The sequence below is a fragment of the Galeopterus variegatus genome, unplaced genomic scaffold (genome assembly GCF_000696425.1).
Source record: "Galeopterus variegatus unplaced genomic scaffold, G_variegatus-3.0.2 Scaffold394, whole genome shotgun sequence".
Taxonomy (NCBI): domain Eukaryota; kingdom Metazoa; phylum Chordata; class Mammalia; order Dermoptera; family Cynocephalidae; genus Galeopterus; species Galeopterus variegatus.
The window spans coordinates 475,366-488,489 of record NW_007726505.1 but is presented as its reverse complement, the minus strand read 5'-3'; the positions used below and the strand labels follow the sequence as shown (position 1 = coordinate 488,489).

Below are 13,124 nucleotides of genomic sequence, written 5' to 3'. Positions count from 1 at the left end.
TCGCCCAAGCAGTCGCCCAGCCGCCTGGCCAAGTCCTACAGCACCAGCTCGCCCATCAACATCGTCGTGTCCTCGGCCGGCCTGTCCCCGATCCGCGTGACCTCGCCCCCCACCGTGCAGTCCACCATCTCGTCCTCGCCCATCCACCAGCTCAGCTCCTCCATCGGCACGTACGCCACCCTGTCGCCCACCAAGCGCCTGGTGCACGCGTCCGAGCAGTACAGCAAGCACTCGCAGGAGCTGTATGCCACGGCCACCCTCCAGAGGCCGGGCAGCCTGGCAGGTAAACGGCCCGAGGCCACCTGGCGCGGCTCCGCGGCGGGCTCACCTGGGCGCCTCGCGGGGGAACGTGCGGGCTGGAAACCAGCGTTGGCCCGTTTGCAGAATCTGCAGGGTGCAGAGAATACCAGGGCTTCCCCGGAATCCGTCCGGGTCTTCCCTAGATAGAGCAGTTACTCCTCTGAGACTAACGTGGTCGCCCAGTCTCTAACGCCTGTCTCTCTCTCTCTCTCTCCTCTGTCCCCAATCTGAAGACTAACCCATAGAACTAAGGCATGTTGAGTAAAGAATCACATAGACCTGTTGACTATATGCAGAAAAATAAAAGCAAAGCAAATAACAAGTGCAATATGTATATGATCACCTTTAGTTATCTACATTTACTTGTCAGAAGAAGTAAGGGATTTTCCCAAGTCAGACTTTCAGTTTACACAGGTTTCAGTAATAGTGGGAAAGTAAGCAATAATGAATTGCCTTGAATGGTGAATTTTGTTTTGGCTCGAACTTACTACATTTTATCTAAATTCAGTCATTGGGAAAAGTCAAGGACTCTCCCATACCTGTCACTGGATTTGCACAGGCTCCAACAGTGGGGACAAAGTAACCAGTAATGAAGTCCCTTGCATTTGTTACCTGCTTTTCTATAGAGAGGGAGGGGCTGGGCTGGAAAAAAGAAACCTGCTTTTCTCTGCCAATTCAGAGGAGGTGACATTTCTGTGGTCGTTATGCCCATCAAAAGCAGGCTGAGCTGGTGATTCTCTGCCGTTAGCACCATATGCTCTGCTTAAACAAGACACAATGATTGAAAGACTAATGTTTTGTCTCCTAAAACACCTGACAGCTAACCCAGATTTATTGTCGATTTTTTCCCTCATAAAAGTATTTGGTAATTGTGTCACTCTAGTAACAGATGCTGTGCTCATATGTTTCTTTTCTTGACACAAATAGATGATTGTGAAGATAAACAGGATAAAAAAGAAACTTGTTGCATGTATAAGTCAGGTAGCCAAGGGCTTCTTTAATTCTGCACAGTAATTGCCAGTGTGGACTGGCCTGACAGAACAGGCGGAGATGCTCCTGCCTGCAAAATTATGCTAGGGTATGTTTCCTGAAATGAAACTGTTTCTCTTACTCACTGCCTCTCTCTCTTTAATAGAATTTTCGAGATAGACAATCATTAGTGCCAACCCAGTGCCAATACCAAGATATCTATGATGTAAGAACTCAGTAGTAGCAATCTGGTTGAAAGAGGGGGACGGGAGATAGGTACAGAAACTTTTTTATGCAAGTTTGTAAAATAAGTTGCTAGATCATGTTGGGCGGAAGGGGAAACTGGTGGAGTCTATGGGAAACTAAAGCCCCGTGACACCCTTCTAAGCCACCCCAGCCACTACAGAGAAGAGGAAACTGAGACCCAGGGAGTGCAGGTGACTTACTAAAGGCCTCTTCATTTCCTGCACTTACCTAGCAAAAGAAATCAGAAGTCTTCACTTCCAGTTCTTTCTCCTCTGGGTTATATGTGATAGACTTGTGAGGGTTCCACCATAATGTTTCAGTAAAAATAGTGAGTGTGGCCACATGGCTGCATGTATTGGGTCTGGTGGAGAGGTTGGGAAGTGGAAATGGTGCTGAAAAAGCCCAGCAGCTCTAGAAAGTAGTTTTAAAAGTAAATACACTGTGAAAAGTGCTTGTGCTCTAATGTCTGGAGTGAATGTTTCAGAGTGTGGGTGGAGGCGGGTGTTGGCTAGGGGGAAGGAGGTTTCTTTGTCCAAAAAGAAGAGAACTTCAGTTCATCAGCACAATCCCATGTGCCTTCATTTCCATCCACATTTCCATCTGTTCCTCATGTTCTCTGGCCATATCTCATTTTTGCTACCTGGTGAGAAAAAATAAAATTCAGTGTGCCAGTGAAGATTCTTAATTTTAGACCTACGGTGGACACTTTTAATATTTGAATTAGTTTATTTAAAAATGCGAGCATTTAAATATTCATTTAAAGATTGTTTATTCATTTAAAGATTTTATGCAAATTGCTGCTAGTGATTTTTTTAGTTTAAAATTAATTCTGTAACTCTGCATAAACACTTGGGTTGCATAAGATCATATGTCCCATTTAGAAATTAGCAAAATATGGCTCAGGAAGGGTATGGAAGACAGACTGTGATGTTTTGAGAGATCAGGAATATTGGAGCTTTCAGACTTCATGCCTGATTCTGTGTGCTTGATATCGTTCCAGGCATCATAAAGTCTGGAGCCAACTGGTTTGCTAGTTGAAAGAGCACAGTTAAGTCAAGACTGAAAAATAGCTTTTAGATTTGCAGGGTTATGGTTTTGGATATTTGTCACTGATAACTAGGAAGTGGGAATACAGGATAGGTAGTAACTTTCACTAATTCATTCATCCACTCAATAATTATTTATTAAGCACTTCTTATATACTGTGACTGATTTAGACCCTAAGAATACAATATCAACCACAATCCCTGGCCTCATTTCAGATGGAGAAGAAATAAATACTTTAGATAGGGTGGCCAGGGAAGGCTCTAATTAGAAAGTGACTTTTGAGTCAGTCACAAAGTAGGTGAGCAAGCTGGCCCTATGGATATCTGGGGAAAGAGTATTCTGAGCAGAAAGAACAGCAAGTTTAAGGGCTCGTAAGTGGGGGTGTTTCTGATATGTTTGCAGAACAGCAAGGCGACGAGGGGTGGATCAGAGAGAATGAGGGCAAAGTCATGACGTGAGGTCAGCAAGGTGCCAGCAAGATGGGGGTGGCAGCCAGATCAGAAAAGTCTTATAAGTCTTGATGAGGACTTGAGGGTGCTGGCTTTGCTAAACCTATGGGAACTATTGAGGATTTGAGCACTGAAGTGACACATCTGACTTAATTTATAGCAGGGTCACTCCAGCTGCTGTGTGGAGAATAGACTGTTGGGATCAAGGTCAAAAGCAAGAATCTCAGCTGGGAGGTGATTGCAGTAATCCAAGCCAGGGGTGATGGTTGCTTGGGTTGAGATGGTAGCAGGGGAGGTTATGAAAAGCTGTGTAATTCTGGATGTATATATGCTCATCTGGTATTGCCAATGGGATTATCTCACAGAATAGATAGTGATGATAAGAAATAGAGGACTCAAGGATGCCACTGACCCAACAACCAAAAGAATGAAGTCTCCACTGACTGAGATGGGGGAGGCTTCAGAAGGAGCTGGCTAGGTGTGGGGGTGGTGTTGGTAAATACTAAGATGTTAGTTTTGGACATGTGATATCTGTCTATCAGAATTAAAGTGTGCATGTGAAGTAGAGAGTTGGATATGCAGGTCAGAGTTTTTTCAAAGAGTTTTTCTTGTTGAGTTGCAGACACTTCCACAAAATAAGAATCACAAGTTCTAAGTGAGGATTTCAGGCCATCAGTTGTAGTGGGCACTTGGTAAGGAAACGTTCACCTTTTCTACTAGATCTTCCTGATGGCCAGGCTTTACAAAATCTGGCCAGAGAGTTCAGAGTTCTAACTCTTTGGGAAGACACCACAATTCGGATTAAACCTAGCAAAGTGCAATTTCTCAGATATTAAGTTGTTAAGAGTCGAGAGATCCATCAGTGCTTTTTCTTTATTTTAAAAAATCATATCTCTTTTCATCGTGTAGTGGTGCCTGAGTAGAAACCAGCTCTGCCTTGTTGGAACTCCCTAACCTTAGGCATGTTACTTGCCTGCTTGAAATTCTTCCCTTACAAAGGGGATCACCATAGTATCTACTCATAAAATTTTGGACATAGATAAAGTAATTTATATGAAGTACTAGCTCAATAAAAGTTAACTCATTGTTTAGTAATACCTAACATACTACCTTAGATGTGCAAGGAAGAAGTCATTCATTTTTGTTTCAGACACAAAACAGGATTATTAAGTCCCAAAACACGCCATTTTCTGTGTTAGGCATACACAGATGAGTGAGGCATAATCCCTGCTTTCAAGAGACCTAGTTTCAGAGCAGGTCTATGAATGTGCAATTTTAAACTCAGTGTAGAGTGAGACAGAGGTTAGTTACTATGAGAGCATCCTAGAAGGGCATCTTACCTTGGGATTCAGTGTGTGCCCAGTATGTTGCCATGATGAGGTGGCCACAATGCTGAGCTGTAAAGAAGGAACTAGTGAGAAATGGTAGCTGGAACAAGGTCAGAGTTGAAAAGGTGTGTGTGTGTGGTGTGTGGTGGGGTGGGGACAAAGGGGAAGATTATCAGCAGATCAGTGCTTCTTGACCAAAACTGAGTGGCAGGGGGTAGTGAGAAGTGTGGGCACAGAGGAAAATGAGGGTGGTGGGTCCCATGGTAAAGGGCTTATAACTGTTAAAAAACATATTACAATATGAAACATATGATATGTGACAGGGGTTGCATCAGACACTTTGCGAACTGTATCTCATGTAGTCGCTAACAACTTAATGAGGTAGATGTGATTTCTGCCTCAGTCTCCCATTCTACAGACTCACAAACTGAGGCTTTTCAGTGATAAGTTCTTTGCCCAAAGTTACTTGTCTGGAAATGACAGGGATATGACTTGAATCTGGATCGCTTTGAATCCAAAGTCTGTAGTATTAAATATACATATACATGGATAGAGTTAGTATATTTCTGTGTCAGTGAAGAAAAACACCAAGGATGTAGAAATGCAATATAAGTTTTCAAATTATTTAAATGAGTAGTGATTTTGAAGAAAGCAAAAATACCTCAAAAATTTGTAGATATCTAAATGTGATTTCACCAGTACCAATTTTTGCTTGCTTTTATAGAGAAATAATGTGATCCTTTCATTTTCTGGGTTTAGAGCAAAACTAATCCTGTTAGAAATAGTAATCTGAGTTGTAAATACATATTAAAGTTAAGTCAAACATCAGAAGTTTATTTCGATGTAAAACTGAAATGAATGAATTATAGATTCTTAACCAGTGATTTGAATCAAAATTGACCTAATATGGAGAGGAATTTGGTCAAGGCATGTCCAGTTTGTACCCAAGCCAAATGGACATAAAACTCTATTTAGAGTGGATCATGCACTATAAACTCTAAATTCTGAATATTTGGAGGTTTCGAATCTATTCCTTGACTTGTTAGAGCTTCGGGTGCACCTGTTATAAGGAAGAAAAGGGGAAAAAAGCCTAATCCTAGATGTCAGCTTTGCAATCTCTGCTGTCAGGTTCTCAAAGGAAACATGAAGTTTACTTAGATAATATATAATTGTCATTTATTTAACACGCGGCTCCTGGGACATGGTCAACCTGCTTCATCTCTTTCTCCCACTGCTCCTTTACATTCCATTTCCTGAAGCTGAAGCTGGTCTTTCCCTGGACAAACACTTGGACAGTTCTCTTGCACATCCTACTCCCTCAAGCAGAAGACAGCTTCGCCATCACTTTAAGTAAAAAGAAAAAAAGATTTCCAGTATAGATGAATTAACTAGAATACAATCAACCGCACTTTAACCTTCTTTCAAAGGTGGCTGAGGCCGACTCTCTCTCAGCTGGTGCTTCCGTGGGTTCTTTGGAACTAGACCTCACTGGGGAGATCTCCCAACCACAGAGACCCATTGCATTCCCTGCTGGCCGCGCCCCTCAGTCCCAGCTCTGTCCTCATAAGCTCCAGCTCCCTGGGAGCCCAGTCCCTGCCCAGACCATCTTTTGAATCAATGTAAAGTGAATCTCTCTCCTCCATGGCACACTCTGGCATCATATACCCCAACAAACTTAGGAATGCAGGCCAACCCCCACATGTTGACTCTTCTGGACTTCCACCAGCAGAGTTATTCTGCCAGCTACTTATTTATCCTCTGGAATTCTGTGACCCCATTTTATGTTAAGAACCCGTATCCGAATGGTCTTCTGGAAGCTCATCTCTCCAGGCTTTCCCATCTCCCAGGAAGGTAGACACTGAAATCTCTTCAGCAAAGTTGTCTCCTCTGTACACGCTATGTTCTGTCTGAGAGCCTGCATCTGCCTCGGGGGCCAGAACTCACAGAAATGGTAGTTTCCCATTTCCTTTGTAAAGCCACTTCATGTAGCATCTGCATCACGTTTAGTTGGTGTCCAACATCAGTCCAGGTCAAGCTGCAGCAGGAAGAGTGAGATTTTAACACACCCTTACGGTAAGTTAGTGTCTGGAGTCTGGAACTAAGAATTTGATTGCTAGGTGGCCCAAGAGGCCAGGTTTTCTATTCTCAAACATGACAGGTTAGCAAGGATTACTGAGGAACTGGAGATAATTGATGGCATGGAAAGAGAGACCAAAATAGAAAACTAAAGTGTCTCTCAGAAGAAACAGAGATAATTTATAGAATAGAAAGATTAAAAGAAACAAGCAAAAACTTTAGGTTCAATGTTGTGAAGGATTTAGGAAGATCTCATGTTTATTAAATAAAAACTGGGGCTAGCTGGTTAGCTCGGTTGGTTAGAGCACAGTGTTGTAACACTAAGGTCAGCAAGGGTTCAGATCCCCATAACGGCCAGCCACAAATAGCTGGTTAGCTCGGTTGGTTAGAGCACAGTGTTGTAACACTAAGGTCAGCAAGGGTTCAGGTCCCCATAACGGCCAGCCACAAAAAAAAAAAGAAAGAAAGAAAGAAAGAAAACACTGGATAATATGTGATAGGAGCCAAGAACAAGAAAATCTTTCTAGGCTATAAAAATATAGCTATGAAAACTAAAAATGTGATAGAATGATTAGAAAATGTTAAGGAAATCACCGAGAAGGTAGAACATAAGGGAAAGAGACAGAAAATATGAGAATAATGCCCTAAGGCCTTCAAGAACAAGTTCAGGAGATCTAACTTATTATTACTCAGTCTTAGAAAGAGAAGGAAGTGAAGGAAATTATCAAAGAAGTCATATAGAAAAATTCCTCAGAGCTCAGGGCATGTGACTTCACAGGAAATACTCTATGCTTGGAATAGAAAATGGTCCGTATTCTGCATCATGAAGTTTCAAAGCATCACGATAAAAGAAGATCCTAAAGCCTCTGGAGAGAAATAAAAGACTCCACCTGACTTAGCAATAGTAATACTGGATGATAGAAAACAACGAGGTGATGCTCTCAAAGTTCTGAGGGAAGATAAGTTTTCACCTAAAATCTGTTCCCAGTCAAATGTTCCATTATAAAGGCAGAACCAAATATTTTCAGACCTACAAGTACTCAGAAAATCTATCCCCTATGCACCCCATCCTAGAAAGCGATAGTACTTGGAGGATGTGTTACAGCTAAATAAAGGTGTAAAATAAGAGGAAAAAGTGGCATTCAGGAAACAACATATACTGACTAGAAAGGCAATAAAGAGAAGTCTCAGGAAAAACAAAAATCAGCTGGGTGGTGGGCAGCAAGCAGGAAAGGCGGGACTCAGCTCGTGAAAGTTGGCATAAGCCCCAAAGGGCCTGGGTAATTTCAATATCTAAGGACAGAACCAGTAAAAGAATAATGAATGAGACCAGTAGGTTTAATGGCAGATGAGGAAGAAAGAGCTGGAGCATTCCATCAAGTTCTGCAGACACACAAGACAGTGGTTAGAAGGTGTAGGGGCTGGAGAGACGTGGGTGGGTGTCTTGGTTCCATCCTTTCCTGGCTCTGTGACCTTGGACAGTTTGGCTCAGTCCCACAGCTATCTACCGAGCCCTGGTTTCGTGCCAGGCACTCTTTAGGGGCTGGACACCCACCTGGGAACCATAGAGGAAAATCCCTGGTCGCTTTGGAGCAGGTGTTCTAACATGGACAGGATGTGAGATGGGAGAAGGGGAGTGCAGAGGAGGACTAAAGGGGTGGAGTGACAGGGAGGAGGGTTGGGAAGCTCGACCACAAGGTGCCATTTGAGCAGACACCTGGAGGAACGAGGGAGGAAAGCACACGCTATCTGGAAGGGCGTCCCAGGTGGAGGGAACAGCCAGTGCAAGGGCTCTGAGGTGAAATCATGTGTGGCCTGTTTGGGAAACAAAATGGGGCTTGTCCTCGATTGTTCACTTATCCTATAGTGGGAATAACAATACTGTGACAGTTATACGGAGTCTTCACAAAGATCACATGAGATTATGCCTAGCATTTATTAAAAGGGCTTAAAAAATTAAAAGGGCTCAGTAAATCATAACTCTTGTTACTACAGACAAACATGAGACCAGCCAGGCTGTACTGGGAATTTAAATATGCAGGGATGGAACCCGTGACTTAAAGGGTCTCGTCTGACTGGACAAATGGCAGGAATGGTATCAGCTCAGAAGTAGCTTGTAATACCATGTGGCCATGATATGGGCTAGGAGAGAGGATCAAGGGCTGGAGGAATCGCAAGAGGGAGAGGCACGTGCAGCTGGGAGCATCAGGAAGGTGTTGAAGGAGGCAGCACTCGAGCTCGGGTTTAACAGAGTGACACTGTAACAGGAGCAACAAGCAAAGAGGGACAGAGCCAGGCAGGGGTGACGTACTGTCTGTGGATGAGTGTGCAGAGGTGCCATGACTCCTGGTGGATTTCAGGTACAGCTCGGAGCACCGGGGACGTACCTGAGATTAAGTCTAAATCTGATGTGAAGTTACAACCTCCCAAGCTGACTCTGAGAAAGTTGGACCACATTCGGAAGCACTGGACAGTTTTCCCAAGAAAAGATCACTCTCCTACTTGGTTTTTTTTAAAGTAACAAGACATGAGATTTTGGGGAAAGAATAAATTACTTAGAAGTCTGTATAAATTCACTTGGGGTTACAGGTCCCAGGAGTGTGTGATTGAGTATTTCAGACACAGAAATTGGAAGGAAAGTGAGGGTGTGTGAGAATTTGATGAGGAATGGATTAACATGGGACTAGTTCTGGGACCCCATACGCGAGCCAGCTCACAAGCAATTTTCTTTTCCCTCTTTGAGAATTGGGCCACATCGTGACGGCCCAATGCTTTGCTGGTGCTACACTTGGGGAATCCCTCTTATTTTCTTCAGGGCTGCAGGTCAAGTAGATGGCTGGCAGAAACAGGATGCTACTGGTGACTGCTTCTAGCAGCTCCAGCAAAGCCTGGCTGATGATGGACCCAGGGGTGTGGGTTTATTTCACTCTGCAGGGCTCTTTGCCTGTAACTTAATGTAGCGGGGCACAGCGGGTAAAACACTCCTTGGTCTCTTTTCAGTGATTACTTATTTCAGGTCACACATATTAGTTAACTTGGGCAAACAGGCATCTGGGGCCAGCCACACACCTCAGATGTTAAAATCAGTTCAATGGTTTTAGTTAACCAATATTTCTGCCTTAATAAATATGACGATTTTTTTCTTCTTTTTACCTAAGCAACAGGGATTTGGTGGAAACCAACTGTTCTAGTAGATGTGCAAGTAACTTTAAGTAATTAATAATTTAAAATATCTCTAAATAGCATTAATTTGCAACCAAGCCTGCATCAAAATTCCTCTCCCCATTGTTTTTAGCCAAAGGACATTTTGTGAATTTTAAAAATTTGTCCTATGTTTAGTCCATATTAAACAGAATATGTAATAGAATAAATATACAGTATATATAATGCAGTGTTTTATAAATTTTTGTAAGTTGTTCTATGTTTAGTCCCTATTACACTAGAATATATATACACTATTTAATCTATATAATTTATGCTTGTCATGTATTCTAACATATGACGAAAAATTATAATATACACACATATATGTAAATATACATACACATATATGTACATATGTATTTTATACACACACACACATATATTTAAAACATTTCATTAATTGTGAATTATCAAAGTGAAATATCTAAAATCTCTAAAGGCTAATCCTAAATGGATCTATATATAATATATTTATTGTGCTGTGTATTACCAAAGCACTGACTTTGATAACAAGAAGAAAGTACCCTGAACGTCCTGCAATCAAAAGAGGCAAGTCATCCAAACAATTGGGCCTATGTCCTCCTTGAGGGCAGCTAAGGCGACCTCTGCCTGTTTCAGCAGCTCCCCATCACGCCTTGTCTAGTAGATATTCAACAAATATTTTTAATTGAGTATTGTAAAGCTAGCTAGTGGGTGAACCTGTTATATTTCATTGGTAACCGAGGGTCATTCTTACTATAGAATAAAGCATGGACACAACGAAACACCAGGTTTTCCCCAAAGTGAGCAAAGCATTGAGAAATTACCAACAGTTAGCAGAAAAAGTTGGCTCAAGAGGTACTAAAAATCTTCTCTATTGCCTTTGAGTTTCACAGTTCCTTTGAAAGTGGCTTTCTTTCTTTCTTAGGTCTCAGTTGCAGTATTAACAGAGACCTAGAAAGCAGTCCATGGAACGCCATAGCTCTCCATGTGTTGCACAGTTAACAGCCCTCTGTGTGTAGCCCTATGGAAGTAAGAGACAATAAAACAGACAATGCCTATTCTGTGGTGTCGCAAACCATGTAGTGTGCTGTGGACTTTACCAGGAATCTGCAAGTAGAGATTTAACAGCAAAGGGAACCCAAAGAAAACCATTAATGATTTTAAGCAAGGTGTGGGCTTGAGGAGGCCTGTTGAATTTGTTTGCTATGTACATGTCTTCAAAGAGACTTGATAGCATTAATTTGTCCTGATTGGCTTCCTAGATGGCAGCTGGGCCCACAGGTGCTATGTCATTACAGAGGGGGCGCCTATACTGAACCTCAAATGATATCTGCACGTCCTGAAGTTTCTGACTTCAGCATCAGCCCTTTGTACATGAACTGGCAATGTGGAAAAGAAGTGCAAACCTTCCTTAAGAGATAAATTTCCATTTCTGTAATTCATGTGGAAAAGGGAAATCGGTTTTCATTTCTCTTCAGAGTGAAAAAATACACACACACACACACACACACGCGCACACACACACGCGCGCACACACACACACACGCGCACACACACACACACGCACGCACACACACACGCACACACACAGGTATTCATTCCGGGCTTAAGCTCAGCTGGTTAGAAACAGATAACACCACAGTCTTCTCCATGGCTGAGTGACTGTCTTAGTTTGTTTAGGCTGCTGTAACAAAGTATCATAAACTGTGTAGCTTATGAACAATAGAAATTTATTTCTAACCGTTTTGGAGGCTGGAAATTCCAAAATCAAGGTGCTGACAGATTTGGTGTCTGGTGAGGCCCACTTTCTGGTTCACGGATAGCACTTTCTTGCTGTGTCCTCACATGGTGGTAGGGGCGAGGGGCCCTCTCTCTTTTATAAATGCACTAACCCCGTTCATGAGGGCTTTGCCACTGTGATCTAACCACTTCCCAAAGGTCCCATTCCTAATACCATCGCAGTGGGGGTTAGGTTTCAATATAGAAATGGGGGGAGGGGGACATAAACATTCATACCATAGCAGCAGTCAGCTTGTTGTTGTTCCTAGGGACACAGCCCCTTAAACTTGACAGCTTTATTGCACATATGTAGTATTTTTTCTGCACTGGAAAAGTCAACACAAATTGACTTTCTGTACTAGAAAAGCATCTCTAACATCGCTAGGGTACCATACCAATGGGTAGTTTAGTAGTATCTTTCTCAGATAAAAACATTTCAAAAATGGGGTGGGATAGTTTTAGCTATAGATTCTTTTCATCAATTGTGCATTGTCTTAGGGAGTTAATGTTTTAATGACTACAACTGGTATACAAATGATAATTATACATGTATAGACCAGTTAATAGTTGAACTTTAAAATACACATGCACATACACACATAGTAAAGCTTTTAAGAGGAAAAGAATTAAGAGAAATTTTAGTACTCCTCAGTATTCTATTGCAACGACATAACTCCTCTCTTCTCAAACTCTTTTTTTTTTTTTTTTTTTTTTGTCCTTTTTGAGACCAGCCGCACTGCGCTCAGCCAGTGAGCGCTGTGAGTGCACCGGTCATCCCTATATAGGATCCGAACCCACGGCGGGAGCACTACTGTGCTCCCAGTGCTGCACTCTCCCAAGTGCGCCACAGGCTTGGCCCATCAAACTCTTTTTATATGTGCTAAATATTATGGTAAGTCAAATAATAAAAATTAGTAAAATGTTGATAGAGAAGTTATAAAATGTAAGTAGAGAATGACTAATCTATGAAGCAGTTTGTCATTTTCTCCCTGTAAATCATGTTGAGAGTTAATGGTGTCTTTTTTCTGGAATCATCACAAAGGCAACTCTGTAGGTGTTGGTTAAATATATAAAGGACTAGAAAAATGATGCAGGGAGAATACATTTTAAGTTTGCATTCCAGAAACTAAATGTCTAATTTTTGAAAGAGAATTTGTGCAGCCTACCTATAAAACCTAATATGATCTGATTAAAGAGGCCTGCATTCAGGATGCTGAGATGCCAAACATTTTAGTTCATGTATTTTTCAAAGTATTTGAATCAATTTGTGAAGAAAACTGCATGCTTATGCCTCCTGTTGTCTGGTAAAACCTTTCTCTTTGTCTATACACTGAGAATTTCACCTGTGCCCTTTGATGAGCAGATGCTGCATAATCAAAAATGAAAATTTAGCATTAGTTCCCACAATGGTCAGTGCTTTGGAAAGCAGAAGGAGACTTCTGGTCTCCTTAAGGCCTCAGCCTAAAGGTCTGGCCTGCTTTGCATCTCGATATAATCAAAAAAGATAGGTCAGGAGCACCTTGTTCTGGATTCTTTCCATGGAAAGATCCATAATTATCCATAATAATTAGGTCTGGGGCCGGCCCAGTGGCGCACTGCTACAGTGCGCCGCTTGGGAGTGCGGCGGCGCTCCCTCCGAGGGTTCGGATCCCACATACAGACCGGCCGCTCACTGGCTGAGCAAGGTGCGGGTGCAACACCGAGGGTTGCGATCCCGTTGCCGGTCCCGGTCCAGTACAGGCGC

General features: G+C 42.3%; 1 protein-coding gene across 1 annotated transcript in view; it reads left to right on the top strand.

Annotated features, from left to right (window-relative positions):
- The first annotated feature begins 23 nt into the window (after window positions 1-23).
- The window catches only part of CTNND2 (catenin (cadherin-associated protein), delta 2), a 449,347-nt gene continuing 436,246 nt past the window's right edge, over window positions 24-13,124 (top strand). The window contains exon 1 of the mRNA XM_008568289.1: window positions 24-283. The gene's annotated coding sequence lies outside the window, so the exon portion shown is untranslated. The remainder of the gene's footprint in view (window positions 284-13,124) is intronic.